The 27,160-nt window shown below is 46.7% G+C and overlaps 14 non-coding genes and 27 pseudogenes across 14 annotated transcripts; all 41 read left to right on the forward strand.

The window, feature by feature from the left end:
- Window positions 1-6,307: 6,307 nt before the first annotated feature.
- Window positions 6,308-6,422, forward strand: LOC136728219 (U5 spliceosomal RNA). Its single transcript, XR_010808585.1, has one exon. It is a non-coding gene; the product is annotated as a U5 spliceosomal RNA (small nuclear RNA).
- A 7,189-nt stretch (window positions 6,423-13,611) lies between these two features.
- LOC136728064 (5S ribosomal RNA) lies at window positions 13,612-13,730 on the forward strand. The gene has a single exon (XR_010808565.1). It is a non-coding gene; the product is annotated as a 5S ribosomal RNA (ribosomal RNA).
- A 215-nt stretch (window positions 13,731-13,945) lies between these two features.
- LOC136728503 (uncharacterized) lies at window positions 13,946-14,064 on the forward strand (annotated as a pseudogene).
- Window positions 14,065-14,276: 212 nt separating this feature from the next.
- Window positions 14,277-14,395, forward strand: LOC136728505 (uncharacterized; annotated as a pseudogene).
- A 215-nt stretch (window positions 14,396-14,610) lies between these two features.
- Window positions 14,611-14,729, forward strand: LOC136727927 (uncharacterized; annotated as a pseudogene).
- Window positions 14,730-14,950: 221 nt separating this feature from the next.
- Window positions 14,951-15,069, forward strand: LOC136728445 (uncharacterized; annotated as a pseudogene).
- A 219-nt stretch (window positions 15,070-15,288) lies between these two features.
- Window positions 15,289-15,407, forward strand: LOC136728210 (uncharacterized; annotated as a pseudogene).
- A 221-nt stretch (window positions 15,408-15,628) lies between these two features.
- LOC136728307 (5S ribosomal RNA) lies at window positions 15,629-15,747 on the forward strand. Its single transcript, XR_010808664.1, has one exon. It is a non-coding gene; the product is annotated as a 5S ribosomal RNA (ribosomal RNA).
- Window positions 15,748-15,965: 218 nt separating this feature from the next.
- LOC136728621 (uncharacterized) lies at window positions 15,966-16,084 on the forward strand (annotated as a pseudogene).
- Window positions 16,085-16,299: 215 nt separating this feature from the next.
- LOC136728262 (5S ribosomal RNA) lies at window positions 16,300-16,418 on the forward strand. The gene has a single exon (XR_010808624.1). It is a non-coding gene; the product is annotated as a 5S ribosomal RNA (ribosomal RNA).
- A 209-nt stretch (window positions 16,419-16,627) lies between these two features.
- LOC136727889 (uncharacterized) lies at window positions 16,628-16,746 on the forward strand (annotated as a pseudogene).
- A 224-nt stretch (window positions 16,747-16,970) lies between these two features.
- Window positions 16,971-17,089, forward strand: LOC136728076 (5S ribosomal RNA). Its single transcript, XR_010808566.1, has one exon. It is a non-coding gene; the product is annotated as a 5S ribosomal RNA (ribosomal RNA).
- A 209-nt stretch (window positions 17,090-17,298) lies between these two features.
- On the forward strand, window positions 17,299-17,417 carry LOC136727982 (uncharacterized; annotated as a pseudogene).
- Window positions 17,418-17,636: 219 nt separating this feature from the next.
- Window positions 17,637-17,755, forward strand: LOC136728567 (uncharacterized; annotated as a pseudogene).
- A 216-nt stretch (window positions 17,756-17,971) lies between these two features.
- LOC136728338 (5S ribosomal RNA) lies at window positions 17,972-18,090 on the forward strand. Its single transcript, XR_010808692.1, has one exon. It is a non-coding gene; the product is annotated as a 5S ribosomal RNA (ribosomal RNA).
- A 225-nt stretch (window positions 18,091-18,315) lies between these two features.
- LOC136728088 (5S ribosomal RNA) lies at window positions 18,316-18,434 on the forward strand. Its single transcript, XR_010808567.1, has one exon. It is a non-coding gene; the product is annotated as a 5S ribosomal RNA (ribosomal RNA).
- Window positions 18,435-18,644: 210 nt separating this feature from the next.
- On the forward strand, window positions 18,645-18,762 carry LOC136728398 (uncharacterized; annotated as a pseudogene).
- Window positions 18,763-18,979: 217 nt separating this feature from the next.
- On the forward strand, window positions 18,980-19,098 carry LOC136728274 (5S ribosomal RNA). The gene has a single exon (XR_010808635.1). It is a non-coding gene; the product is annotated as a 5S ribosomal RNA (ribosomal RNA).
- Window positions 19,099-19,305: 207 nt separating this feature from the next.
- On the forward strand, window positions 19,306-19,424 carry LOC136728194 (uncharacterized; annotated as a pseudogene).
- Window positions 19,425-19,630: 206 nt separating this feature from the next.
- LOC136727942 (5S ribosomal RNA) lies at window positions 19,631-19,749 on the forward strand. The gene has a single exon (XR_010808554.1). It is a non-coding gene; the product is annotated as a 5S ribosomal RNA (ribosomal RNA).
- Window positions 19,750-19,968: 219 nt separating this feature from the next.
- On the forward strand, window positions 19,969-20,087 carry LOC136728108 (uncharacterized; annotated as a pseudogene).
- A 218-nt stretch (window positions 20,088-20,305) lies between these two features.
- On the forward strand, window positions 20,306-20,424 carry LOC136728310 (5S ribosomal RNA). Its single transcript, XR_010808667.1, has one exon. It is a non-coding gene; the product is annotated as a 5S ribosomal RNA (ribosomal RNA).
- A 556-nt stretch (window positions 20,425-20,980) lies between these two features.
- Window positions 20,981-21,099, forward strand: LOC136728373 (5S ribosomal RNA). The gene has a single exon (XR_010808724.1). It is a non-coding gene; the product is annotated as a 5S ribosomal RNA (ribosomal RNA).
- A 209-nt stretch (window positions 21,100-21,308) lies between these two features.
- LOC136728419 (uncharacterized) lies at window positions 21,309-21,427 on the forward strand (annotated as a pseudogene).
- Window positions 21,428-21,637: 210 nt separating this feature from the next.
- LOC136728071 (uncharacterized) lies at window positions 21,638-21,756 on the forward strand (annotated as a pseudogene).
- Window positions 21,757-21,980: 224 nt separating this feature from the next.
- Window positions 21,981-22,099, forward strand: LOC136728100 (5S ribosomal RNA). Its single transcript, XR_010808568.1, has one exon. It is a non-coding gene; the product is annotated as a 5S ribosomal RNA (ribosomal RNA).
- A 210-nt stretch (window positions 22,100-22,309) lies between these two features.
- Window positions 22,310-22,427, forward strand: LOC136728447 (uncharacterized; annotated as a pseudogene).
- Window positions 22,428-22,649: 222 nt separating this feature from the next.
- On the forward strand, window positions 22,650-22,768 carry LOC136728374 (5S ribosomal RNA). Its single transcript, XR_010808725.1, has one exon. It is a non-coding gene; the product is annotated as a 5S ribosomal RNA (ribosomal RNA).
- A 209-nt stretch (window positions 22,769-22,977) lies between these two features.
- Window positions 22,978-23,096, forward strand: LOC136728421 (uncharacterized; annotated as a pseudogene).
- Window positions 23,097-23,306: 210 nt separating this feature from the next.
- LOC136728072 (uncharacterized) lies at window positions 23,307-23,425 on the forward strand (annotated as a pseudogene).
- Window positions 23,426-23,649: 224 nt separating this feature from the next.
- LOC136728114 (5S ribosomal RNA) lies at window positions 23,650-23,768 on the forward strand. Its single transcript, XR_010808569.1, has one exon. It is a non-coding gene; the product is annotated as a 5S ribosomal RNA (ribosomal RNA).
- Window positions 23,769-23,978: 210 nt separating this feature from the next.
- LOC136728448 (uncharacterized) lies at window positions 23,979-24,096 on the forward strand (annotated as a pseudogene).
- Window positions 24,097-24,312: 216 nt separating this feature from the next.
- LOC136728443 (uncharacterized) lies at window positions 24,313-24,431 on the forward strand (annotated as a pseudogene).
- Window positions 24,432-24,638: 207 nt separating this feature from the next.
- Window positions 24,639-24,757, forward strand: LOC136728495 (uncharacterized; annotated as a pseudogene).
- A 215-nt stretch (window positions 24,758-24,972) lies between these two features.
- LOC136728402 (uncharacterized) lies at window positions 24,973-25,091 on the forward strand (annotated as a pseudogene).
- A 210-nt stretch (window positions 25,092-25,301) lies between these two features.
- Window positions 25,302-25,420, forward strand: LOC136728522 (uncharacterized; annotated as a pseudogene).
- Window positions 25,421-25,636: 216 nt separating this feature from the next.
- On the forward strand, window positions 25,637-25,755 carry LOC136728688 (uncharacterized; annotated as a pseudogene).
- A 213-nt stretch (window positions 25,756-25,968) lies between these two features.
- On the forward strand, window positions 25,969-26,087 carry LOC136728611 (uncharacterized; annotated as a pseudogene).
- Window positions 26,088-26,296: 209 nt separating this feature from the next.
- LOC136728517 (uncharacterized) lies at window positions 26,297-26,415 on the forward strand (annotated as a pseudogene).
- A 215-nt stretch (window positions 26,416-26,630) lies between these two features.
- Window positions 26,631-26,749, forward strand: LOC136728689 (uncharacterized; annotated as a pseudogene).
- Window positions 26,750-26,958: 209 nt separating this feature from the next.
- LOC136727945 (uncharacterized) lies at window positions 26,959-27,077 on the forward strand (annotated as a pseudogene).
- Window positions 27,078-27,160: the final 83 nt, after the last annotated feature.

A 27,160-nucleotide genomic window follows, 5' to 3' on the forward strand; every position in this document is an offset into this window, starting at 1 on the left:
TGTGTGTGTCTGTTTGTCTGTTTTTCAGTCTGTCTGTCTCTCTCTCTCTCTCTCTCTCTCTCTCTCTCTCTCTCTCTCTCTCTCTCTCTCCTCTCAATTCAATTCATTTGTATTGTCAAAGCAATTGGACATACATACATGCATACATGCTAGAAAGTCATTACTATGTTATCTTAAAGGCTAACTAAGCAGAACATATATCATTATAGAACAGAGTCCATAGGTCTACACATGGTTTTAGGGAACAGGCACGTAGGTCATACCGTTTGACATTGTTTCCAAGGTTCTCATCGTAAATAACAAACAGAAATCAAACTAGCTTCTGGCCTGACCTTCTAGCTTGACTCTATCTTTCCGCCTTATATACTTGGTGAATAATTGAGGAAGTAGCACCAAGTGACCACATTAGGCTGCCTGAGGGTTTCTGGGGAGTGTAGTTGTCTAGGGTCGGTTTTCTTCCCTAGAGTGCAGACCTTGCAGCAGACCTGGCCTGACATGTCTGCCATGTATGACCCTGCCCCTTGGTTTGTCCCACATCCTCCCCCCCAGCTGCGACCCCATAGGTCGAGCGACAGCCGCAAAAAAGCATGCACCCGGGACAGCCCATCAACATTCCCCATGGCCTTCCCTGGCCTGTGCTGCAGTGTGAAATGAAAATGTTGGAGACTCAAAAACCACCTCATCACACGGGCATTCCTGTCTTTCGAACGATGCATCCAAGTGAGGGGGGCATGGTCAGTGATCAGGGTGAAGTGCCTGCCCAACAAATAGTATCGAAGACTGTCCAAAGCCCACTTCACTGCCAAACATTCTTCTTCAACTACCAAATAATTTATTTCATTGGATTCCAACTTTCTGCTAAGGAACAACACCGGGTGTTCGTGATCACCCATTCTTTGGGACAAAACCACTCCGATCCCCACCTCAGAGGCGTCCGTCTGGACTATAAATTTTTTCTGAAAGTCTGGTACCATTAAAACGGGGTTGCGGCAGAGCGCCTCCTGTAGGCTCCGGAAAGCCCGGTTTGCTGTATCACCCCATCTAACCATATTGGGTTCTGTAGCCTTAGTCATATCAGTCAGAGGGGCCGCTAAGGTAGCATAGTTGGGAATAAACCTCCGGTAATACCCAGTTAACCCTAAAAATGCCCTAACCTGCTTTTTATTGACAGGCCTAGGCCAAGAGTTTATGGCTTCAACCTTGGATATTTGGGGTTTCACCATACCCCTCCCTACTGTATAGCCCAAGTATTTGGCCTCTTCCAACCCCAAATTGCATTTGGTTGGATTAGCCATCAGGCCTGCTGCATGTATTGAATCCAATACCGCTTGGAGCTGAGACAAATGTGATTCCCAATCTGGACTGTGAATGACCACATCATCTAAATATGCTGCCGCATACGTCCTGTGTGGTCTAAGTATGTGGTCCATCAACCTTTGAAAGGTGGCAGGAGCACCATGCAGGCCAAAGGGCATCACTGTGTAGTGAAACAGACCATCTGGGGTTGCAAAGGCTGTTTTTTCTTTGGCACCCGGGGTCAAGGGAATCTGCCAGTAGCCCTTGGCTAAGTCAATAGTTGAAATATAGCGAGCATTCCCAATATTCTCTAACAATTCATCTACTCGGGGCATTGGGTATGCATCAAACTTTGAAATTTCATTAACCTTTCTAAAATCATTACAGAATCTCCAGGAGCCATCAGGTTTGGAAACCATGACTATAGGGCTGGACCACTCACTGTGGGATTCTTCAATAACCCCTGCCTCCAGCATTTCCTTAACCTCATTTCTAATAGTGTTCCTGCGAGCTTCTGGTACCCTGTAAGGCCTCATATTTACCTTCTTTCCTGGGAGAGACACAATGTTGTGAGAGACTAAATGGGTACGCCCCGGTATGCCTGAGAAAACTTCCCTATTACGTATTATCAAGTCGTTCACCTCCTTCAACTGGTCAGGTGACAAGGCAGCTGCAATATTCACCTTCGGTGTCCCTAGTGGCTGAGGGGGGTAAGTCAACATCAACACTTCCCTGTCCTTCCAGGCTTTTATTAAGTTGACATGATATATTTGTTCTGGGGGTCGGCGGCCGGGTTGCTGAACCTTATAGTTCACTTCCCGTATTCGCTCTATAATCTCATAAGGTCCCATCCACGTAGCCAGAAATTTACATTCTACAGTGGGAACCAACACCAACACCCTATCACCAGGCTGGAACACCCTCAGTGTAGCCTGACGATTATAGGCGAATTGTTGGTGTTCCTGTGCCTGCCTTAGGTGCTCTCTCACAATGGGAGTGACTGTGGCTATTCTCTCTTGCATAGCATTGATGTGCTCGACTACACTCCGGAAAGGAGTGGACTCGTGTTCCCACGTTTCACGGGCTATGTCTAATATCCCCCTGGGGTGCCTCCCATATAACAGTTCAAAAGGCGAAAAGCCCAGGGAAGCCTGTGGGACTTCCCTAATGGCAGACATCAAGTAGGGCAGCATGAATTCCCAATTTTTCCCATCCTTATCGATTACCTTTCTTAGCATGGACTTCAGGGTCCTATTAAATCTCTCAACCAACCCATCTGTTTGTGGGTGGTAGACTGATGTTCTCAACTGCTTAACCTGCAACAATTTACACAGATCGGTCATAACCTTAGACATAAAGGGTGTGCCCTGATCTGTTAATATCTCCCTCGGTATCCCCACCCTACAACACATCAACATTAGCTCTTTTGCAATACCTTTTGAAGCCATGGTCCGCAGTGGAATGGCTTCTGGGTACCTGGTGGCATAATCCAAAATAACCAGTATATACTGATGCCCTCTGGCTGATTTCGGGAGAGGTCCCACCACATCCATAGCTATCCTAGCAAAGGGGGTCTCTATGATGGGCAAAGGGACCAGTGGGCTTCTGAAGGCTGGTTTAGGAGCATGTAGTTGACATTCAGGACATGAGCTACAATGTTCTGTCACGTCTGCATGTACGCCTGGCCAGTAAAACCTCCTCAGGAGTCTATCCTTGGTTTTGTCCATCCCCAGATGTCCCCCCAGGATATGCCCATGTGCCAGATTGAGAACTGTTCGTCTGAATGGGGTGGGAACTAGCAATTGCTCCACAATGTCCACCCCTATCTTATTTACACGGTACAATAGGTCATTTTTTACCATAAAATAAGGATAAGCTGTTGGCGGGTCTGCAGTAGTCATAGGGGTCCCATTTACTACCTTCACATTTTCTTTAGCATAGTGTAGAGTGAGATCTCGCACCTGTGCGCTGCCAAAATCAGTGGGGAGTCCCTCTAACACTGACACTTCTACATTGTCAGCTTCAGGGGTCTCTATGAATGGATTCTCACCCACCCTGCTAGTGCTGGGTTCCTCACCCTCCATAGGGTCATCTACGTCACTACATTCCACCCCTATGTTTTCAGTTTAATTTTCCCCAACCAAAACCTTCACTGTCGACTCAACTGGAACCAGGTCTACTTTTAGCTCTAGTTGTGGGATCGAGGCAACTTCTGGCTTACAGTTTTCAGTGTGCATTTCCAATTTACTATGTTTTCTATCTAGTTTTCCAAAATTAGGAAAATATCGTCCCAGTATCACATCATATGGCATGTTGGGTACCACACCGACTTCGTAATCTAGTTTCCCGGCCTCTGTCTGTATGTTTACAAGGGCTGTGGGATAGGGGCGTGTGTCACCATGTGTGCATGTGATACTGAGCTCCTGATGTCTATCCAGCTTGTTGGTCGCTACTAATTTTTCTGTGACCAGTGTAACCATACTGCCAGAGTCGAGTAGAGCAGCCACTTCTTTCTCATCGACTATCACTGTACACATGTGTTTTGGATTAGGTACTCCGCCTATGAAAACATCCATCCCAACAGGGCAGGCATAAAATACCGGTTTCTCTTTCCCCATATCACACACATTACATTGCATTGGTTCCTCTCTACCTGGGCAGTGGGCCGCAATATGTCCTACTTTGTCACAATTGTAGCAGACAATTGGTTGTGATGGTGACCCCCTATAACCCTTAGTCTCGGCTTTAGGCCCCACCTTTGCCCCCCCCAGTCTTGCTCTTTTCTTCCAATCCAGCGCGTCATGTTTCCCAGAGTACTTTGGAACCATCTTACCCGGTCCGCTGGTTCGTCATGGCCTGGGGAACGAGTTTTTAACCTCCGGTACATGCTCTGCTGCTCCGGCTGTATAGAACCGCTCTACAATGGCCACCAAGGTGTCAGCGGACAGCACCTCATTCTGGCCAACCCAGCGTCGAACGTCCTTGGGCAAACAGCGTTGGTAGTTGTCAAGGACTATGGCCTCCACCACCTCGGCTGATGAATGGACCTCTGGCTGTAGCCATTTCCTGGCCAGATGGATCAGATCAAACATCTGCGTTCGGATTGGTTGTCCTGGTTGGTAGGCCCACTGCTGAAACCGATGTGCCCTCACTGCGGTGGTCACGCCCAATCGGGTCATTATCTCCGCTTTCAATTTATCATAGACCTGGGCGTCCTTCAGCTCCAGATCAAAGTACGCTTTCTGTGCATCCCCTGCCAGATAAGGTGCCACAAGCCCTGCCCAGGAATCTTTTGGCCATCCCTCTCCCTGCTGTCCTCTCAAAGGTCATAAGGAAGGCCTCAACATCGTCCTGTTTTGTCATTTTCTGCAGAAAGTGATTGGTGCGGGGAGTGGAATGGGTTGCAGCCCCCTGTGGCCAAATCCTGGTTGCAAGTGCTTCAACACTCTCTTTCAGCTCTTTAGTCACCTTTTCCTGCTCTTCTCTAAACATTTTATTTGTATCATGCTGGACCTGCAGTGCTTCCTGATGCATCCGCATAGCATCCTGGTGAGCCACCTGCTGCACCCTGGTCGCTTCCTGTTGGGCTATTACAGCCTGTAGTTTTTTTTTTTTTGGATAAAAAAATTCACTCAGCCAGTCTGGGTTTCATGAGGTGCTGCCCGCATTCTACACCAAATGTGACAAAACGCCTTGGCTGTACACATGTGCGGGTCTTCTCTGTGATCTTCTTAGGAGTAAAAACCAGTCATGACCCAGGGAGGAGGTTGCAAATATAGGGCTGTGCCTGTATGTTTACTTCAAACAAAACAAATCTGAAAACAAAACCTAACTCACACTGGAGTTGTAACTAATCTTACATAATCATTCTATTTTAAACAAAGTCTGGAATAAATAAGTCTTGGCTTTCTCCTTATGAGCTACCTCTGTTTTCCAGATAACTCACCCTATTGTCTCTCACTTCTCTCTCTCTCAGGCCCGCCTTATATACCTGGTGAATAATTGAGGAAGTAACACCAAGTGACCACATTAGGTGCTAGAATGGCTGCCTGAGGGTTTCTGGGGAGTGTAGTTGCCTAGGGTCGGTATTCTACCCTAGAGTACACACCTTGCAGCAGACCTGGCCTGACATATCTGCCATGTATGACCCTGCCCCTTGGTTTGTCACAATACATACATACATACATATACACGGAAAATAAATAATAGAATTATGAATCACAATAAGATGTAATGAAGTACAGAAAAAGAAAATGTAATAAAATGTGATCTTTAATACATACAAATAAAGAAAATAGGTATACCATTTCCAGATTCCTTTTTTGAAATACAATGACATGCATTACAAACGAGTATTTACATTATATTTACAGCCGGTGCTCGTGTGTCACTGTGTCCCTCAGGCTGTGGTTGGCGCTGACATATTGGGCAGAATGTGTCCCTTATTTTGGGCTAAAGCTTTCTGTGGAGGGGAACGTGGGTGAGTTTGTACCATTCTTGGGGGGCTTTGTCAGTGGGCAAACGTACAAAATCAGCAGGGGATCAATTACTTTTTTCCCCCACTGTACATACATATATATGGAAAAGAAACATTACAAGTATAAATCACAATAAGATGTAATAAGGTACAGATAAACAAAGTGTAATAAAATGTGATCTGTTTGAAAATGCAGGGACGTCACTGGAAAAGATGATGTCTGGATGGCAGCATATGTTGCTCCAAAATGTGTACATCTCTTCTGCAAAAATGGTGCCCTCACAGATGTGCGAGTTACATGACAGACAGACAGACAGACACTCACACACACTGTCACACCCACACACACACTTTCACAGAGAGACATATACACACACACACACACACACACACACACACATACATACATACATATGGAAAAGAAACAATACTTTTATAAATCACAATAAGATGTAATAAAGTACAGAAAAACTAAATGTAAGAAAATGTGATCTTTAATACACACAAATATGTATGGCTGGTCGGATGCGTCTTGGACTCGGGTTCCTCTTCATTACGTATAACGCTTTTGCCTTTTGCTAAAGCTTTCCGTGGAGGGGATCGTGGGTGAGTTTGTACCATTCTTGGGGGGCTCTGCCTTGTTGGGGCGGAGCTGTGATCCAGGTGAACAGCAGATCGGGCATAGGTGGGCATGTGGGCAGAGGAGTAGGAAGGCCGGTCAAGCAAATAAGCTTGCTAAGGTACGCAGCAGCAGCAAGCAGCCCCCCCATCCAGCCAGCCAGCCAGTCTGGCTGGCAGTGACTGAGTGGTTGACAGACGGCAAGCAACGGAATGTACGTGCTCTGTGATGTCAAAGCAGTCAGCTGAGAGAGGCTCGTGATGTCATGGCTGAGCTGGCTGGCTGTCTGGCTGGCTGGCTCTGTGTGTGTGTGTGTGTGTGTGTGTGTGTGTGTGCGTGTGTCTGTCTGTCTGTCAATTCATTTCAATTCAATTCAAAGGTGCTTTATTGGCATGATCTATCACAATATTGCCAAAGCAGATACAAATGTTCTATCAATCAAGACAAAACATTGCAATACAAGATTCAGTGGAACAAATATAGTACACATTGAAATAAAATTAAGTAGGATATAAACCATATTTGTTGTTTGTATCAAAATTTGTGTCATGACATCAGAAAAATCACTGTTTTTATTTTGTTTTGCAAATGGAGTGCCACAGGCTGGTGTCTACACACTGTCTCGCAGGCTGTGGCAGGTGGATACATATTGCGCTGCTAAGAAGGCAGTGCGCTCCTCCTCTCCCAGCAGGACGGGGAGTTTGCAGCAATCGGGGATCATGCTGAACTCAGGGATATGCATTTTTAATATTTTAAAGTATGTCTCCCTGATTTTTGTGTATTTAGGGCAGGACAGCAGGAAATGCGCCTGTGTTTCGACCTCCCCTAGGTCACACTAGCTGCACAGCCGCTCTTCTCTGGCAACCCAGAATTTTCTGTAGCGGCCTTTTTCAATGGCGAGGCTGTGGTCACTGAGCCTGTATTTAGTTAGATTTTGTCTCTCTTTTATATTTTGGATTTTTAAGTATTCAGCCAATGTAATGTTTCTATTCAGGGCCCGGTAGCATTCCAATTTGTTTTGTAATTCTAATTCGTGTCTCTAATCTTTTGTGTATTTGCTTTTCAGGTACATGTCAATTTTCCCAATTGTTGTTGTTTTGGTCATTGTGTGTTCGGGCTCTGTGAGCCTCAGAGCCGTGGGGGCGTTTCTGTGTACGTGTAAGATGTTTTTATTAAATTCTAGGTGGAATATTTCCATGGGGCTTTTGTCCCAATTGTTGTTATTGAGGTTCATGAGGGGACCCCACACTTCGCTCCCATATAGCAGGATTGGTTGGATGATGGAGTTTAATATTTTAATCCAAATAGTTATTGGTATTGTTGTTTTCCCAAATTGTGTCTTTATGGCATAAAATGCCCGGCGTGCCTTGTCTTTTAATGCGTTTATAGCCAGGCTGAAGCTCCCTGACGCACTGATGGTCAGGCCAAGGTAGTTGTATCTGGTGCAGTGCTCTAATCCAGTGCTGCCCAGAGTGAAGCGGTACCTGTTTCCCTGAGATGGGGCTTTTTTCTGGAAAACCATAACTCTGGTCTTGTCCAGATTGACTGCCAGGGCCCATTTCTGACAGTACTGCTCTAGCAGCGCCAGGTTCTGCTGAAGCCCCTGCTCTGTGGGCGACAGCAGCACCAGGTCGTCTGCATAGAGCAGGAACTTGATCTCTGTGTCATGGAGAGTTAGGCTGCGGGCGTCAGACTGCTCCAACACTGTGGCCAACTCGATGATGTAGATGTTGAACAGTGTTGGACTCAGACTGCAGCCCTGTCTCACTCCCCGCCCCTGAGTGAAGAACTCTGTTCTTGAGTTGCCAATTTGAACTCCGCATTTGTTTTCAGAATACATTGATTTAATGATGTCATAAACTTTACCCCCTACACCACTCTGTAGAAGTTTATAAAATAATCCCTTGTGCCAGATTGAGTCAAATGCCTTTCTAAAGTCTACAAAACAGGCAAATATTTTTCCTTTATTGTTTTGGGTATATTTATTTTTGAGGGTGTGTAGAGTGTAAATATGATCGGTTGTGCTGTGTTTTGGTAGGAAGCCAATCTGACTCTTATTCAGGACACTGTGCTTGGTAAGGAAGGCCAGTATCTGGGCGTTGATGATACTGCAGAACACCTTCCCCAGGTTACTTCTCACACAGCTGCCCCAGTAGTTATTGGGGTCTAATTTGTCTCCACTTTTAAAAATCGGGGTGATCAATCCTTGATTCCCGACCTCAGGGAAACACCCGGCTCTCAGCACCAGGTTAAAGAGTTTGAGCAGAGCCTCCTGTGCTTCAGCATCTCAGGGCTGATGCTGTCGGGGCCGCTGGCTTTCCTGGGTTTGAGGATTTTGAGTTGATGTTTTAGTTCCTGTATTGTAAATGGGTTATTCAGTCATTCAGTGTTTTGGTGGCTGAGTTTATTCCGTTTTGGTTTATTTGATAGTGTGAGGATTGATATCTGTCTAACATGTTTTCAATCTCATCACTATTCAGGGCTCTTGTGTAGTTCTCTGTGCTGGGCTCTGACCATCTCTAACTGGGTGGCAGGGAGACCAGTTTTGTGGGAAGTTTGGCTCTGACTTGTGGCTGCGCTGATCTTTTTAGGTAAAGTGTTATTTGGCTGTGGTCTGATAGTGGAGATTGTTGTCTGACTATAAACGCATTGTTGGCTTGTGGGTCCAGGTCAGTTATGGCGTAGTCCACCACACTGCTGCCCAGAGCCGAGCAGTATGTGAATCTCCCCAGAGAGTACCCCCTGGTCCTGCCATTGATGATATATAGACCCAGGCTTTTACATAGGCGCACTACCTGCTTCCTGCTCTTGTTTACCACGCTGTCGTGGCTGTGTCAGTGTGGAGGTGTGTGTGTGGCACAGCGGGGAGTCTCCGAACAGGTGTGTGTTCCCCTCTGTATTGATGTAGTCCATCTCTCTGCCAGTCCTGGCATTGAGATCGCCACACAGCAGTACAGAGCCCAGGGTCTGGAAGTGGCAGATTTCGTTTTGAAGCTCATGAAAGCCTTCCTCATTATAGTAGGGGGAGTCTGCGGGTGGCATATAAATTGCACATAGGTATATATCTGTGTTATTTTGTAGGGTGTCTTTTCTGATTTTCATCCACAGGTGTGTGTCTCCTCTCTGTACTGGGCATAGGGCTGCTCGGAGCTCCTCCCTGTACCACACGATAATCCCCCACGAGGCCCTGCCACACCTGACTTTGGGTTTTTTATAGGAGGGCACAATCAGCTCCCTGTATCCATTGTATCCATCCAGTGTATAGACATATCTGCACAGCACCAAGTCTCTACAAGAATGAAAACATCTGAACTATTTACAGTGTTGATCAGTTCAGGGCCTGTGCTCTTCATTCCAAAAGTTGAGGAGCGTAAACCCTGCATATTCCAACTGCTTATTTTAAAGGACATGTTAATATATTTTATTATACTTGTCTCTTCTACATAAGAAAGTTTAATTTGTGGTCTACAACTGATATTATATTACTATTAATAATTATATATGGATATACATAATAATCACTCAAAGATTTTATCTTTGCATCAAAATATCAGAATAATTAAATCACATTTTTTCTTACTCTCCATCTCCACAACCATATATATGTGTGTTGAGGCTCAGTTAACTCAGCAGTGTGGTACAGATGACACTGAGGAGTTGCCTTATCTGGGCCAGCTGGGCAGCATCGGGCCTCCAGGCTCTGGAAGCCGCTGCTGCGTGGCTGTGTGGCTGTGCTGGTCCCCGGCTGTCCGCTCTGCTGTGCTGGACGGGCCCTCTGGGGATGGGGGGGTGGGGAATGGGGCCGCGGGGTCTCAGGGGCTGGGGCTGGGGTGGAGCCGGTGGCTGGGGATGTGGCCGGGGGCTGGGGGGTTTGCTCCTGGTCTCGAGGTGGGGGTGTGTGGGGTTTCGGCCCAGGGTTGTGTCCTTGAGGACCTTTGAGATGATCCTCACACCCGTCTTGTTGAGGTGGACGTGGTCATACAGGTGATGTGGCTGGATGTCTCAGTGGTGTGCCAGGTGGACGTTGGGGAGGAGGGCACATCTTCGGGACACTTCTGCGTTGATGGCCTGGATGATGTGCAGGGGCACGTCTGTGCGGGGCAGCAGTGTGGAGATGGAAATTTTGGCAGTTGGGAATTCCTCTGTGGCTTTCGTTGCCACCTGTCTCAGGGCTGAGGCCACATCGCCCCTGCGGGCACTCAGGTCGTTAGTGCCGGTGTGGATGAGGATGTGTTTGACTTGGCAAAGCCTCCTCTTGGAGAGCAGCTCCAGGGCTCTCTGTGCTGTGGAGCACCAAAGCTTTTTCACTTTTCGCCCAGGGAAGAGGCGCCTCTCAACCAGGAACTTCCCATTGGATTCGCTCAGAATGACCACCTCTGCGTTGACCTGCCACTCCGGGTTTGCGTCGGGAGTGGTGGGGGCAGCGGGTGTGTTTTGGGGGAGTGGCGTTTCAGGGGGTTGTGTATTAGTGGCAGGTCTGGTGATAGTGGGTGTGTCAGGAGTGGTGGGGAGTGTGGGTGGATCAGTGGGTGCGTCAGGGGTTGGAGGTGTTGTGGGGTCAGTGCAGTGCAGTCTCTGTGCTCCAGTGATGTGTAGCTCCTCTCTTAGCTCCTCCAGCTGGCTCTGCAGGCTCCTTAGCTGGCTGTGCTGGGGTGTCCTGGTCAGCTCCTCCCTCGCTCTGCGCAGCTCCGTCCTCAGGGTTTGGCTCTGCTCCTCCAGGTCTCTCACTGCTGCTCTCAGCTCATGGATCTCAGCCTTGTGCTGCATCTTTAGTCTGTGCATCTCATCCCGGAGCTGATCGCACAAGGAGGTCTGGGCCAGGGTGCTCAAGGTCTGCTCCCTGAACTCCGCAAACTCCAGCTCCAGCACTGATAGGCATTCCTTTAGTGTTTTAATGTTGCTGGAGAGTTTTGGGGAGACAGGGGGGCAGTCTGTGGGAGATGGGGCACTGTCTGGCTCCGTGTGGCTGGGGGCAGACTGCAGGGTGGCCGGCTCTGGCTCTTGTTTCTCTACCTCAGTCTGCTGCTTTGAGGTGTGGAAGCCGAGAGCTAATTGGTCCAGGCTGCTCTCGCTGCCCTGCACCATGATGGTCCCGTTGTGGTATACATTAAAAGTGAGCATCACACTGTCTGTGTCTTTCTCTACCAGCACTGAGATCTGCCTGCCTCTGCTAATGCCCCTCTTGTTGTTATTGGGGTATGTCTGGCACAGGGTTTTGTGAAAGGCGGTGTAGAACAGTAGATTGTTCTTGACCCTGTTTTCTCCTTTACCGGTGTAGTCTAGGATGAGGGTCTCAGGAGATGCTCTCATCACAGCTTGTTTGTAGTCCTTCTTAGCCTGTGCAGAGCGAATGTCTTCAGGGTATCGGATTTCAAAAGGCAGCTCTGCAGTCAGACTGCTGTTCGATAGATTTCTATCAGTCTCAGTGGCAGTTGGGCTCTCTCCTACTGTCACTCTATTCAAATCGGAGCTCTGCATTTTCATTGGCTGAGTCAACTACTGAGAATGCTTATTTATTTTATTAATACATATTTTTTTGTTTAATTATTTGTCTCTTACCTCCAATTCTTGTCTTCAGCTTTTCTTTTCTGACTTTTCTTCCTGAACTGTCTCTCTGCTTTCTTCTTTTTGTGTTTCTCTTAAAATTATTATTTTTTGAATACTTTTTCTTCTGAATTTCTATTCCATGTCTTCTGTGTATGTTTATAGTGCTATATATTCATTTGTAAATCACAAATTAAATCCGCTTATGTATAAAAACAAATGTTTTTTAGGAGCTCATATTCCTCCCTCTCTCTCTCTCTCTCTCTCTCTCTCTCTCTCTCAATTCATTTCATTTGTATTGTCAAAGCAATTGGACATACATACACATACATACATATACACTCACCTAAAGGATTATTAGGAACACCTGTTCAATTTCTCATTAATGCAATTATCTAATCAACCAATCACATGGCAGTTGCTTCAATGCATTTAGGGGTGTGGTCCTGGTCAAGACAATCTCCTGAACTCCAAACTGAATGTCTGAATGGGAATGAAAGGTGATTTAAGCAATTTTGAGCGTGGCATGGTTGTTGGTGCCAGACGGGCCGGTCTGAGTATTTCACAATCTGCTCAGTTACTGGGATTTTCACGCACAACCATTTCTAGGGTTTACAAAGAATGGTGTGAAAAGGGAAAAACATCCAGTATGCGGCAGTCCTGTGGGCGACAATGCCTTGTTGATGCTAGAGCTCAGAGGAGAATGGGCCGACTCGATTCAAGCTGATAGAAGAGCAACTTTGACTGAAATAACCACTCGCTACAACCGAGGTATGCAGCAAAGCATTTGTGATGCCACAACACGTACAACCTTGAGGCGGATGGGCTACAACAGCAGAAGACCCCACTGGGTACCACTCATCTCCACTACAAATAGGAAAAAGAGGTGAGACATTCAGATGGTAGAGTCAGAATTTGGCGTAAACAGAATGAGAACATGGATCCATCATGTCTTGTTACCACTGTGCAGGCTGGTGATGGTGGTGTAATGGTGTGGGGGATGTCTTCTTGGCACACTTTAGGCCCCTTAGTGCCAATTGGGCATCGTTTAAATGCAACGGCCTACCTGAGCATTGTTTCTGACCATGTCCATCCCTTTTTGACCACCATGTACCCATCCTCTGATGGCTACTTCCAGCAGGATAATGCACCATGTCACAAAGGTCGAATCATTTCAAATTGGTTTCTTGAACATGACAATGAGTTCACTGTACTAAACTGGCCCCCACAGTCACCAGATCTCAACCCAATAGAGCATCTTTGGGATGTGGTGGAACGGGAGCTTCGTGCCCTGGATGTGCATCCCACAAATCTCCATTAACTGCAAGATGCTATCCTATCAATATGGGCCAACATTTCTAAAGAATGCTTTCAGCACCTTGTTGAATCAATGCCACGTAGAATTAAAGCAGTTCTGAAGGCGAAAGGGGGTCAAACACAGTATTAGTATGGTGTTCCTAATAATCCTTTAGGTGAGTTCATCGTAGCTCTTAATACTCTCTTTCTGTCTGGAGGAGATATAATTGAAGTATTGTACACGTACCCGGCTACTTTCAACACCCTTTGCTGCACTGATATTTTTCCCTCCATTTTTTTTTTTTTTTTTTTTTTTTTTGCTGGAAGTTCCGTCAATACCCACCAGCCTTTAAGAGACATCATGCAGCCAGGCTTTTTGGCTTGCAGCCACACCGTCCTGAACGCGCCCGATCTCGTCAGATCTCGGAAGCTAAACGGGGCAGGGCCTGGTCAGTACTTGGATGGGTGACCTCCTGGAAATACCAGGTGCAGCAAGCTCTTTCGTCTCCTGGGTAACTTCATCGTAGCTCTTAGTACTCTCTTTCAGTATGGAGGAGATATTATTGAAGAATTCTACACGTACCCGGCTACTTTCAACACCTTTTGCTGCACTGATATTTTTCCCTCCATTTTTCTTTTTTCTTTTTTATTTTGCTGGAAGTTCCATCAATACCCTCCAGCCTTTAAGAGACATCATGCAGCCAGGCCTCTCGGCTTGTGGCCACACTGTCCTGAATGCGCCCGATCTCGTCTGATCTCGGAAGCTAAACGGGGCAGGGCCTGGTCAGTACTTTGATGGGAGACCTCCTAGAAATACCAGGTGCTGCCAGCTTTTTACGTCTCCTGGGTAACTTCATCGTAGCTCTTAATACTCTCTTTCAGTCTGCAGGAGATATAATTGAAGAATTGTACATGTACCCGGCTACTTTCAACACCCATTGCTGCACTGATATTTTTCCATCCATTTTTCTTTTTTTTTTTTTTGCTGGAAATTCCGTCAACACCCGCCAGCCTTTAAGAGACATCATGCAGCCAGACATCTCGGCTTGCGGCCACACCGTCCTGAACACGCCCGATCTCGTCAGATCTCGGAAGCTAAACGGGGCAGGACCTGGTCAGTACTTGAATGTGAGACCTCCTGGAAATACCTGGTGCTGCAAGCTTTTACGTCTCCTGGGTAACTTTATTGTAGCTCTTAATACTCTCTATCTGTCTGGAGGAGATATAATTGAAGGATTGTACACGTACCCGGCTACCTTCAACACGCTTTGCTGCACTGATATTTTTCCCTCCATTTTTCTTTTTTCTTTTGTTTTTTGCTGGAAGTTCCATCAATACCCTCCAGCCTTTAAGAGACATCATGCAGCCAGGCCTCTTGGCTTGAGGCCACACCGTCCTGAAGACGCAAGATCTCGTCAGATCTCGGAAGAAAAACTGGGCAGGGCCTGGTCAGTAATTGGATGGGTGACCTCCTGGAAATACCAGGTGCTGCAAGCCTTTTACATCTCCTGGGTAACTTCAGCGTAGCTCTTAATACTCTCATTCAGTCTGGAGGAGATATAATTGAAGAATTGTACATGTACCCGGCTACTTTCAACACCCTGTCCTGCACTGATATTTTTCCCTCCATTTTTCTATTTATTTATTTTTTATTTCTTGCTGGAAGTTCCGTCATTACCCGCCAGCCTTTAAGAGACATCATGCAGCCAGGCCTCTTGGCTTGCGGCCACACCGTCCTGAACACGCCCGATCTCGTCAGATCTCGGAAGCTAAACGGGGCAGTGCCTGGTCAGTACTTGGATGGAAGACCTCCTGGAAATACCTGGTGCTGCAAGCTTTTTACGTCTCCTGGGAATCTTCATCGTAGCTCTTAATACTCTCTATCTGTCTGGAGGAGATATAATTGAAGTATTGTACACGTACCCAGCTACTTTCAACAGCCTTTGCTGCACTGATATTTTTCCCTCCATTTTCCATTTTTTTTTTTTTTTTTTTTGCTGGAAGTTCCGTCAATACCCGCCAGCCTTAAAGAGACATCATGCAGCCGGGCCTCTCGGCTTTCGGCCACACCGTCCTGAACGCGCATGATATCGTCAGATCTCGGAAGCAAAACGGGGCAGGACCTGGTCAGTACTTGAATGTGAGACCTCCTGGAAATACCAGGTGCTGCAAGCTTTTACGTCTCCTGGGTAACTTTATCGTAGCTCTTAATACTCTCTTTCAGTCTGCAGGAGATATAATTGAAGAATTGTACACGTACCCGGCTACTTTCAACACCCTTTCCTGCACTGATATTTTTCCCTCCATTTTTCTATTTTTTTTTTATTTTTTTTTTTGCTGGAAGTTCCGTCAATACCCGCCAACCTTTAAGGGACATCATGCAGGCAGGCCTTTCGGCTTGTGGCCACACCGTCCTGAATGCGCCCGATCTCGTCAGATCTTGGAAGTTAAACGGGGCAGGGCCTGGTCAGTACTTGGATGGGAGACCTCCTAGAAATACCAGGTGCTGCAAGCTTTTTACGTCTCCTGGGTAACTTCATCGTAGCTCTTAATACTCTCTTTCTGTCTCCAGGAGATATAATTGAAGAATTAAACACATACCCGGATACTTTCAACACCCTTTCCTGCACTGATATTTTTCCCTCCATTTTTCTATTTTTTTTTTTTTTTTTTGCTGGAAATTCCGTCAATACCCGCCAGCCCTTAAGAGACATCATGCAGCCAGGCATCTCGGCTTGCGGCCACACCATCCTGAACGCGCCCGATCTCGTCAGATCTCGGAAGCTAAACGGGGCAGGACCTGGTCAGTACATGAATGTGAGACCTCCTGGAAATACCTGGTGCTGCAAGCTTTTATGTCTCCTGGGTAACTTTATCGTAGCTCTTAATACTCTATATCTGTCTGGAGGAGATATAATTGAAGTATTGTACACGTACCCAGCTACTGTCAACACCATTTGCTGCACTGATATTTTTCCATCCATTTTTCTTTTTTTTTTTTTTTTTTGCTGGAAGTTCCGTCAATACCCGCCAACCTTTAAGAGACATCATGCAGCCAGGCCTCTCGGCTTGCGGCCACACCGTCCTGAATGCGCCCGATCTCGTCAGATCTCGGAAGCGAAACGGGGCAGGGCCTGGTCAGTACTTGGATGGGAGACCTCCTAGAAATACCAGGTGCTGCAAGCTTTTTACGTCTCCTGGGTAACTTCATCGTAGCTCTTAATACTCTCTTTCTGTCTCCAGGAGATATAATTGAAGAATTGTACACGTACCCGGCTACTTTCAACACCCTTTGCTGCACTGGTATATTTCCCTCTATTTTTCTTTTTTTTTTTGCTGGCAGTTCCGTCAATACCCGCCAGCCTTTAAGAGACATCATGCAGCCAGGCATCTCGGCTTGCGGCCACACCATCCTGAACGCGCCCGATCTCGTCAGATCTCGGAAGCTAAACGGGGCAGGACCTGGTAAGTACATGAAAGTGAGACCTCCTGGAAATACCTAGTGCTGCAAGCTTTTACGTCTCATGGGTAACTTTATCGTAGCTCTTAATACTCTCTCTCTGTCTGGAGGAGATATAATTGAAGTATTGTACACGTATCCAGCTACTATCAACACCCTTTGCTGCACTGATATTTTTCCATCCATTTTTCTTTTTTCTTTTTTTATTTTTATTTTTTGCTGGAAGTTCCGTCAATACCCGCCAACCTTTAAGAGACGTCATGCAGCCAGGCCTTTCGGCTTGTGGCCACACCGTCCTGAATGCGCCCGATCTCGTCAGATCTCGGAAGCTAAACGGGGCAGGGCCTGGTCAGTACTTGGATGGGAGACCTCCTAGAAATACCAGGTGCTGCAAGCTTTTTACGTCTCCTGGGTAACTTCATCGTAGCTCTTAATACTCTCTTTCTGTCTCCAGGAGATATAATTGAAGAATTGTACACGTACCCGGCTACTTTCAACACCCTTTGCTGCACTGGTATATTTCCCTCTATTTTTCTTTTTTTTTTTTGCTGGCATTTCCGTCAATACCCACCAGCCTAAGGAGACATCATGCAGCCGGCCCTCTTGGCTTTCGGCCACACCGTCCTGAACGCGCACGATATCGTCAGATCTCTGAAGCTAAACGGGGCAGGGCCTGGTCAGTACTTAGATGGGAGACCTCCTGGAAATACCTGGTGCTGCAAGCTTTTTACGTCTCCTGTGAAACTTCATCGTAGCTCTTAATACTCTCTATCTGTCTGGAGCAGATATAATTGAAGTATTGTACACGTACCCGGCTACTTTCAACACCCTTTCCTGAACTGATATTTTTCCCTGCATTTTCCTTTTTTTTTTGTTTTTTTTTTGCTGGAAGTTCCGTCAATACCCGCCAGCCTTTAAGAGACATCATGCAGCCAGGCCTCTTGGCTTGCGGCCACACCATCCTGAACGCGCCCGATCTCGTCAGATCTCGGAAGGTAAAAGGGGCAAGGCCTGGTCAGTACTTGGATGGGTGACCTCCAGGAAATACCTGGTGCTGCAAGCTTTTTTGTCTCCTGGGTAACTTCATCGTAGCTCTTAGTACTCTCTTTCTGTCTGGAGGAGATATAATTGAAGTATTGTACACGTACACGGCTACTTTCAACAGCCTTTGCTGCACTGATATTTTTCCTTCCATTTATCTTATTTTTTTTTTTTTTTTGCTGGAAGTTCCGTCAATACCCACCAGCCTTTAAGAGACATCATGCAGCCAGGCCTCTTGGCTTGCGGCCACACCGTCCTGAATGCGCCCGATCTCGTCAGATCTCGGAAGCTAAACGGGGCAGAGCCTGGTCAGTACTTGGGTGGGAGACCTCCTAGAAATACCAGGTGCTGCAAGCCTTTTACGTCTCCTGGGTAACTTTATCGTAGCTCTTAATACTCTCATTCAGTCTGGAGGAGATATAATTGAAGAATTGTACATGTACCCGGCTACTTTCAACACCCTGTCCTGCACTGATATTTTTCCATCCATTTTTCTTTTTTCTTTTTTTTTTTTTTTTTTTTGCTGGAAGTTCCGTCAATACCCGCCAACCTTTAAGAGACATCATGCAGCCAGGCCTTTCGGCTTGTGGCCACACCGTCCTGAATGCGCCCGATCTCGTCAGATCTCGGAAGCTAAACGGGGCAGGGCCTGGTCAGTACTTGGATGGGAGACCTCCTAGAAATACCAGGTGCTGCAAGCTTTTTACGTCTCCTGGGTAACTTCATCGTAGCTCTTAATACTCTCTTTTTTTCTCCAGGAGATATAATTGAAGAATTGTACACGTACCCGGCTACTTTCAACACCCTTTGCTGCACTGGTATATTTCCCTCTATTTTTCTTTTTTTTTTTTGCTGGCAGTTCCGTCAATACCCGACAGCCTTTAAGAGACGTCATGCAGCCAGGCATCTCGGCTTGCGGCCACACCATCCTGAACGCGCCCGATCTCGTCAGATCTCGGAAGCTAACGGGGCAGGGCCTGGTCAGTACTTGGATGGGAGACCTCCTAGAAATACCAGGTGCTGCAAGCTTTTTACATCTCCTGGGTAACTTCATCATAGCTCTTAATACTCTATTTCAGTCTGTAGGAGATATTATTGAAGAATTGTACACGTACCCGGCTACTTTCAAAACCCTTTGCTGCACTGATATTTTTCCCTACATTTTTCTTTTTTCTTTTTTTTTTTTGCTGGAAGTTCCGTCAATACCCGCCAGCCTTAAAGAGACATCATGCAGCTGGGCCTCTCGGCTTGCGGCCACACCGTCCTGAATGCGCCCGATCTCGTCGGATCTCGGAAGCTAAACGGGGCAGGGCCTGGTCAGTAGTTGGATGGGAGACCTCCTAGAAATACCAGGTGCTGCAAGCCTTTTACGTCTCCTGGGTAACTTCATCGTAGCTCTTAATACTCTCTTTCTGTCTGGAGGAGATATAATTGAAGAATTGTACACGTACTAGGCTACTTTCAACACCCTTTGCTGCACTGATATTTTTCCATCCATTTTTTTTTTTTTTTGCTGGAAGTTCCGTCAATACCCGCCAACCTTTAAGAGACATCATGCAGCCAGACATCTCGGCTTGCGGCCACACCGTCCTGAACGCGCCAGATCTTGTCAGATCTCGGAAGCTAAACGGGGCAGGATCTGGTCAGTACATGAATGTGAGACCTCCTGGAAATACCTCGTGCTGCAAGCTTTTACGTCTCCTGGGTAACTTTATCGTAGCTCTTAATACTCTCTATCTGTCTGGAGGAGATATAATTGAAGTATTGTACACGTACCCAGCTACTGTCAACACCCTTTGCTGCACTGATATTTTTCCATCCATTTTTTTTTTTTTTTGCTGGAAGTTCCGTAAATACCCGCCAACCTTTAGGAGACATCATGCAGCCAGGCCTTTCGGCTTGTGGCCACACCGTCCTGAACGCGCCCGATCTCGTCAGATCTCGGAAGCTAAACGGGGCAGGGCCTGGTCAGTACTTGGATGGGTGACCTCCTAGAAATACCAGGTGCTGCAAGCTTTTTACGTCTCCTGGGTAACTTCATCCTAGCTCTTAATATTCTCTTTCTGTCTCCAGGAGATATAATTGAAGAGTTGTACACGTACCCGGCTACTTTCAACACCCTTTCCTGCACTGATATTTTTCCCTCCATTTTTCGTTTTTTTTTTTTTTTTTTTTGCTGGAAAGTCCGTCAATACCCGCCAGCCTTTAAGAGACATCATGCAGCCAGGCATCTCGGCTTGCGGCCACACCATCCTGAACTCGCCCGATCTCGTCAGATCTTGGAAGCTAAACGGGGCAGAACCTGGTCGGTACATGAATGTGAGACCTCCTGGAAATACCTGGTGCTGCAAGCTTTTACGTCTCCTGGGTAACTTTATCGTAGCTCTTAATACTCTCTATCTGTCTGGAGGAGATATAATTGAAGTATTGTACACGTACCCAGCTACTGTCAACACCCTTTTCTGCACTGATATTTTTCCATCCATTTTTCTTTTTTTTTTTTTTTTTTTTTGCTGGAAGTTCCGTCAATACCCGCCAACCTTTAAGAGACATCATGCAGCCAGGCCTCTCGGCTTGCGGCCACACCGTCCTGAATGCGCCCGATCTCGTCAGATCTCGGAAGCTAAACGGGGCAGGGCCTGGTCAGTACTTGGATGGGAGACCTCCTAGAAATACCAGGTGCTGCAAGCCTTTTACGTCTCCTGGGTAACTTCATCGTAGCTCTTAATACTCTCTTTCTGTCTCCAGGAGATATAATTGAAGAATTGTACACGTACTAGGCTACTTTCAACACCCTTTGCTGCACTGATATTTTTCCCTCCGTTTTTCTTTTTATTTTATTTTTTTGCTGGAAGTTCCGTCAATACCCGCCAGCCTTAAAGAGACATCATGCAGCCGGGCCTCTCGGCTTCCAGCCACACCGTCCTGAACGCGCATGATATCGTCAGATCTCGGAAGCTTAACGGGGCAGGACCTGGTCAGTACTTGAATGTGAGACCTCCTGGAAATACCAGGTGCTGCAAGCTTTTACGTCTCCTGGGTAACTTTATCGTTGCTCTTAATACTCTCTTTCAGTCTGCAGGAGATATAATTGAAGAATTGTACACGTACCCGGCTACTTTCAACACCCTTTCCTGCACTGATATTTTTCCCTCCATCTTTATATTTTTTTTTTTTTTTTTTTTTTGCTGGAAGTTCCGTCAATACCCGCCAACCTTTAAGAGACATCATGCAGCCAGGCCTTTCGGCTTGTGGCCACACCGTCCTGAATGCGCCCGATCTCGTCAGATCTCAGAAGCTAAACGGGGCAGGGCCTGGTCAGTACTTGGATGGGAGACCTCCTAGAAATACCAGGTGCTGCAAGCTTTTTACGTCTCCTGGGTAACTTCATGGTAGCTTTTAATACTCTCTTTCTGTCTCCAGGAGATATATTTGAAGAATTGTACACGTACCCGGCTACTTTCAACACCCTTTGCTGCACTGGTATATTTCCCTCTATTTTTCTTTTTTTTTTTGCTGGCAGTTCCGTCAATACCCGCCAGCCTTTAAGAGACATCATTCAGCCAGGCATCTTGGCTTGGGCCCACACCATCCTGAACGCGCCCGATCTCGTCAGATCTCGGAAGCTAAACGGGACAGGGCCTGGTCAGTACTTGGATGGGAGACCTCCTAGAAATACCAGGTGCTGCAAGCTTTTTACGTCTCCTGGGTAACTTCATCGTAGCTCTTAATACTCTCTTTCTGTCTCCAGGAGATATAATTGAAGAATTGTACACGTACCCGGCTACTTTCAACACCCTTTGCTGCACTGGTATATTTCCCTCTATTTTTCTTTTTTTTTTTTGCTGGCAGTTCCGTCAATACCCGCCAGCCTTTAAGAGACATCATGCAGCCAGGCATCTCGGCTTGCGGCCACACCATCCTGAACGCGCCCGATCTCGTCAGATCTCGGAAGCTAAACGGGGCAGGACCTGGTCAGTACATGAAAGTGAGACCTCCTGGAAATACCTAGTTCTGCAAGCTTTTACGTCTCCTGGGTAACTTTATCGTAGCTCTTAATACTCTCTCTCTGTCTGGAGGAGATATAATTGAAGTATTGTACACGTATCCAGCTACTGTCAGCACCCTTTGCTGCACTGATATTTTTCCATCCATTTTTCTTTTTTCTTTTTTTATTTTTTATTTTTGCTGGAAGTTCCGTCAATACCCGCCAACCTTTAAGAGACATCATGCAGCCAGGCCTTTCGGCTTGTGGCCACACCGTCCTGAATGCGCCCGATCTCGTCAGATCTCGGAAGCTAAACGGGGCAGGGCCTGGTCAGTACTTGGATGGGAGACCTCCTAGAAATACCAGGTGCTGCAAGCTTTTTACGTCTCCTGGGAAACTTCATCGTAGCTCTTAATACTCTCTTTTTTTCTCCAGGAGATATAATTGAAGAATTGTACACGTACCCGGCTACTTTCAACACCCTTTGCTGCACTGGTATATTTCCCTCTATTTTTCTTTTTTTTTTTTGCTGGCAGTTCCGTCAATACCCACCAGCCTTTAAGAGACGTCATGCAGCCAGGCATCTTGGCTTGCGGCCACACCATCCTGAACGCGCCCGATCTCGTCAGATCTCGGAAGCTAACGGGTCAGGGCCTGGTCAGTACTTGGATGGGAGACCTCCTAGAAATACCAGGTGCTGCAAGCTTTTTACGTCTCCTGGGTAACTTCATCATAGCTCTTAATACTCTCTTTCAGTCTGTAGGAGATATAATTGAAGAATTGTACACGTACCCGGCTACTTTCAACACCCTTTCCTGCACTGATATTTTTCCCTCCATCTTTATATTTTTTTTTTTTTTTTTTTTTTGCTGGAAGTTCCGTCAATACCCGCCAACCTTTAAGAGACATCATGCAGCCAGGCCTTTCGGCTTGTGGCCACACCGTCCTGAATGCGCCCGATCTCGTCAGATCTCAGAAGCTAAACGGGGCAGGGCCTGGTCAGTACTTGGATGGGAGACCTCCTAGAAATACCAGGTGCTGCAAGCTTTTTACGTCTCCTGGGTAACTTCATGGTAGCTTTTAATACTCTCTTTCTGTCTCCAGGAGATATATTTGAAGAATTGTACACGTACCCGGCTACTTTCAACACCCTTTGCTGCACTGGTATATTTCCCTCTATTTTTCTTTTTTTTTTTGCTGGCAGTTCCGTCAATACCCGCCAGCCTTTAAGAGACATCATTCAGCCAGGCATCTTGGCTTGGGCCCACACCATCCTGAACGCGCCCGATCTCGTCAGATCTCGGAAGCTAAACGGGACAGGGCCTGGTCAGTACTTGGATGGGAGACCTCCTAGAAATACCAGGTGCTGCAAGCTTTTTACGTCTCCTGGGTAACTTCATCGTAGCTCTTAATACTCTCTTTCTGTCTCCAGGAGATATAATTGAAGAATTGTACACGTACCCGGCTACTTTCAACACCCTTTGCTGCACTGGTATATTTCCCTCTATTTTTCTTTTTTTTTTTTGCTGGCAGTTCCGTCAATACCCGCCAGCCTTTAAGAGACATCATGCAGCCAGGCATCTCGGCTTGCGGCCACACCATCCTGAACGCGCCCGATCTCGTCAGATCTCGGAAGCTAAACGGGGCAGGACCTGGTCAGTACATGAAAGTGAGACCTCCTGGAAATACCTAGTTCTGCAAGCTTTTACGTCTCCTGGGTAACTTTATCGTAGCTCTTAATACTCTCTCTCTGTCTGGAGGAGATATAATTGAAGTATTGTACACGTATCCAGCTACTGTCAGCACCCTTTGCTGCACTGATATTTTTCCATCCATTTTTCTTTTTTCTTTTTTTATTTTTTATTTTTGCTGGAAGTTCCGTCAATACCCGCCAACCTTTAAGAGACATCATGCAGCCAGGCCTTTCGGCTTGTGGCCACACCGTCCTGAATGCGCCCGATCTCGTCAGATCTCGGAAGCTAAACGGGGCAGGGCCTGGTCAGTACTTGGATGGGAGACCTCCTAGAAATACCAGGTGCTGCAAGCTTTTTACGTCTCCTGGGAAACTTCATCGTAGCTCTTAATACTCTCTTTTTTTCTCCAGGAGATATAATTGAAGAATTGTACACGTACCCGGCTACTTTCAACACCCTTTGCTGCACTGGTATATTTCCCTCTATTTTTCTTTTTTTTTTTTGCTGGCAGTTCCGTCAATACCCACCAGCCTTTAAGAGACGTCATGCAGCCAGGCATCTTGGCTTGCGGCCACACCATCCTGAACGCGCCCGATCTCGTCAGATCTCGGAAGCTAACGGGTCAGGGCCTGGTCAGTACTTGGATGGGAGACCTCCTAGAAATACCAGGTGCTGCAAGCTTTTTACGTCTCCTGGGTAACTTCATCATAGCTCTTAATACTCTCTTTCAGTCTGTAGGAGATATTATTGAAGAATTGTACACGTACCCGGCTACTTTCAAAACCCTTTGCTGCACTGATATTTTTCCCTACATTTTTCTTTTTTCTTTTTTTTTTTGCTGGAAGTTCCGTCAATACCCGCCAGCCTTAAAGAGACATCATGCAGCTGGGCCTCTCGGCTTGCGGCCACACCGTCCTGAATGCGCCCGATCTTGTCAGATCTCGGAAGCTAAACGGGGCAGGGCCTGGTCAGTAGTTGGATGGGAGTCCTCCTAGAAATACCAGGTGCTGCAAGCCTTTTACGTCTCCTGGGTAACTTCATCGTAGCTCTTAATACTCTCTTTCTGTCTGGAGGAGATATAATTGAAGAATTGTACACGTACTAGGCTACTTTCAACACCCTTTGCTGCACTGATATTTTTCCATCCATTTTTTTTTTTTTTTGCTGGAAGTTCCGTCAATACCCGCCAACCTTTAGGAGACATCATGCAGCCAGGCCTCTCGGCTTGTGGCCACACCGTCCTGAATGCGCCCGATCTCGTCAGATCTCGGAAGCTAAACGGGGCAGGGCCTCGTCAGTACTTGGATGGGAGACCTCCTAGAAATACCAGGTGCTGCAAGCTTTTTACGTCTCCTGGGTAACTTCATGGTAGCTCTTAATACTCTCTATCTGTCTGGAGGAGATATAATTGAAGTATTGTACACGTACCCAGCTACTTTCAACACCCTTTGCTGCACTGATATTTTTCCCTCCATTTTTCTTTTTATTTTATTTTTTGCTGGAAGTTCCGTCAATACCCGCCAACCTTTAAGAGACATCATGCAGCCAGGCCTCTCGGCTTGTGGCCACACCGTCCTGAATGCGCCCGATCTCGTAAGATCTCGGAAGCTAAACGGGGCAGGGCCTGGTCAGTACTTGGATGGCTGACCTCCTAGAAATACCAGGTGCTGCAAGCTTTTTACGTCTCCTGGGTAACTTCATCGTAGCTCTTAATACTCTCTTTCTGTCTGCAGGAGATTTAATTGAAGAATTGTACACGTACCCGGCTACTTTCAACACCCTTTGCTGCACTGGTATTTCTCCCTCCATTTCTCTTTTTTTTTTTTGCTGGATGTTCCGTCAAAACCCGCCAACCATTAAGAGACATCATGCAGCCCAGCCTCTTGGCTTGCAGCCACACCGTCCTGAGCGCCCCCGATCTCATCAGATCTTGGAATTTAAACGGGGCAGGGCCTGGTCAGTACTTGGATGGGTGACCTCCTGGAAATGCCAGGTGCTGCAAGCTTTTTACGTCTCCTGGGTAACTTCATCGTAGCTCTAAATACTCTCTTTCTGTCTCCAGGAGATATAATTGAAGAATTGTACACGTACTAGGCTACTTTCAACACCCTTTGCTGCACTGATATTTTTCCCTCCATTTTTCTTTTTATTTTATTTTTTTTCTGGAAGTTCCGTCAATATCCGCCAGCCTTTAAGAGACATCATGCAGCCAGGCCTCCTGGCTTGTAGTCACACCGTCCTGAACGCGCCCGATCATATCAGATTTCGGAAGCTAAACGGGGCAGGGCCTGGTCAGTACTTGGATGTGTGACCTCCTGGAAATACCAGGTGCTGCAAGCTTTTTACGTCTCCTGGGTAACTTCATCGTAGCTCTTAAAACTCTCTTTCTGTCTCCAGGAGATATAATTGAAGTACTGTACACGTACCCAGCTACTGTCAACATCCTTTGCTGCACTGATATTTTTCCATCCATTTTTCTTTTTTTTTTTTTTTGCTGGAAATTCCGTCATTACCCGCCATCCTTTAAGAGACATCATGCAGCCTGGTCTCTTGGCTTGCGGCCACACCGTCCTGAACGCGCCTGATCTCATCATATCTCGGAAGCTAAACGGGGCAGGGTCTGGCCAGTACTTGGTTGGGTGACCTCCTGGAAATACCAGGTGCTGCAAGCTTTTTACGTCTCCTGGGTAACTTCATCGTAGCTCTTAATACTCTCTTTCAGTCTGGAGGAGATATTATTGAAGAATTGTACACGTACACGGCTACTTTCAACAGCCTTTGCTGCACTGATATTTTTCCCTCCATTTTTCTTTTTTTTTTTTGCTGGAAGTTCGTCAATATCCGCCAACCTTTAAGAGACATCATGCAGCCAGGCCTCTTGGCTTGTGGCCACACCGTCCTGAATGCGCCCGATCTCGTAAGATCTCGGAAGGTAAAAGGGGCAGGGCCTGGTCAGTACTTGGATGGGTGACCTCCTGGAAATGCCTGGTGCTGCAAGCTTTTTTGTCTCCTGGGTAACTTCATCGTAGCTCTTAATACTCTCTTTCTGTCTGGAGGAGACATAATTGAAGTATTGTACACGTACCCAGCTACTGTCAACACCCTTTGCTGCACTGATATTTTTCCCTCCATTTTTCTTTTTATTTTATTTTTTTGCTGGAAGTTCCGTCAATATCCGCCAGCCTTTAAGAGACATCATGCAGCCAGGCCTCTTGGCTTGTAGTCACACCGTCCTGAACGCGCCCGATCATATCAGATTTCGGAAGCTAAACGGGGCAGGGCCTGGTCAGTACTTGGATGTGTGACCTCCTGGAAATACCAGGTGCTGCAAGCTTTTACGTCTCCTGGGTAACTTCATCGTAGCTCTTAAAACTCTCTTTCTGTCTCCGGGAGATATAATTGAAGAATTGTACACGTACCCGGCTACTTTCAACACCCTTTGCTGCACTGGTATATTTCCCTCTATTTTTCTTTTTTTTTTTTGCTGGCAGTTCCGTCAATACCCGCCAGCCTTTAAGAGACATCATGCAGCCAGGCATCTTGGCTTGCGGCCACACCATCCTGAACGCGCCCGATCTCGTCAGATCTCGGAAGCTAAACGGGGCAGGACCTGGTCAGTACATGAATGTGAGACCTCCTTGAAATACCTCGTGCTGCAAGCTTTTACGTCTCCTGGGTAACTTTATCGTAGCTCTTAATACTCTCTATCTGTCTGGAGGAGATATAATTGAAGAATTGTACATGT

This window comes from Amia ocellicauda, unplaced genomic scaffold (genome assembly GCF_036373705.1).
Source record: "Amia ocellicauda isolate fAmiCal2 unplaced genomic scaffold, fAmiCal2.hap1 HAP1_SCAFFOLD_29, whole genome shotgun sequence".
Classification (NCBI taxonomy): Eukaryota; Metazoa; Chordata; class Actinopteri; order Amiiformes; family Amiidae; genus Amia; species Amia ocellicauda.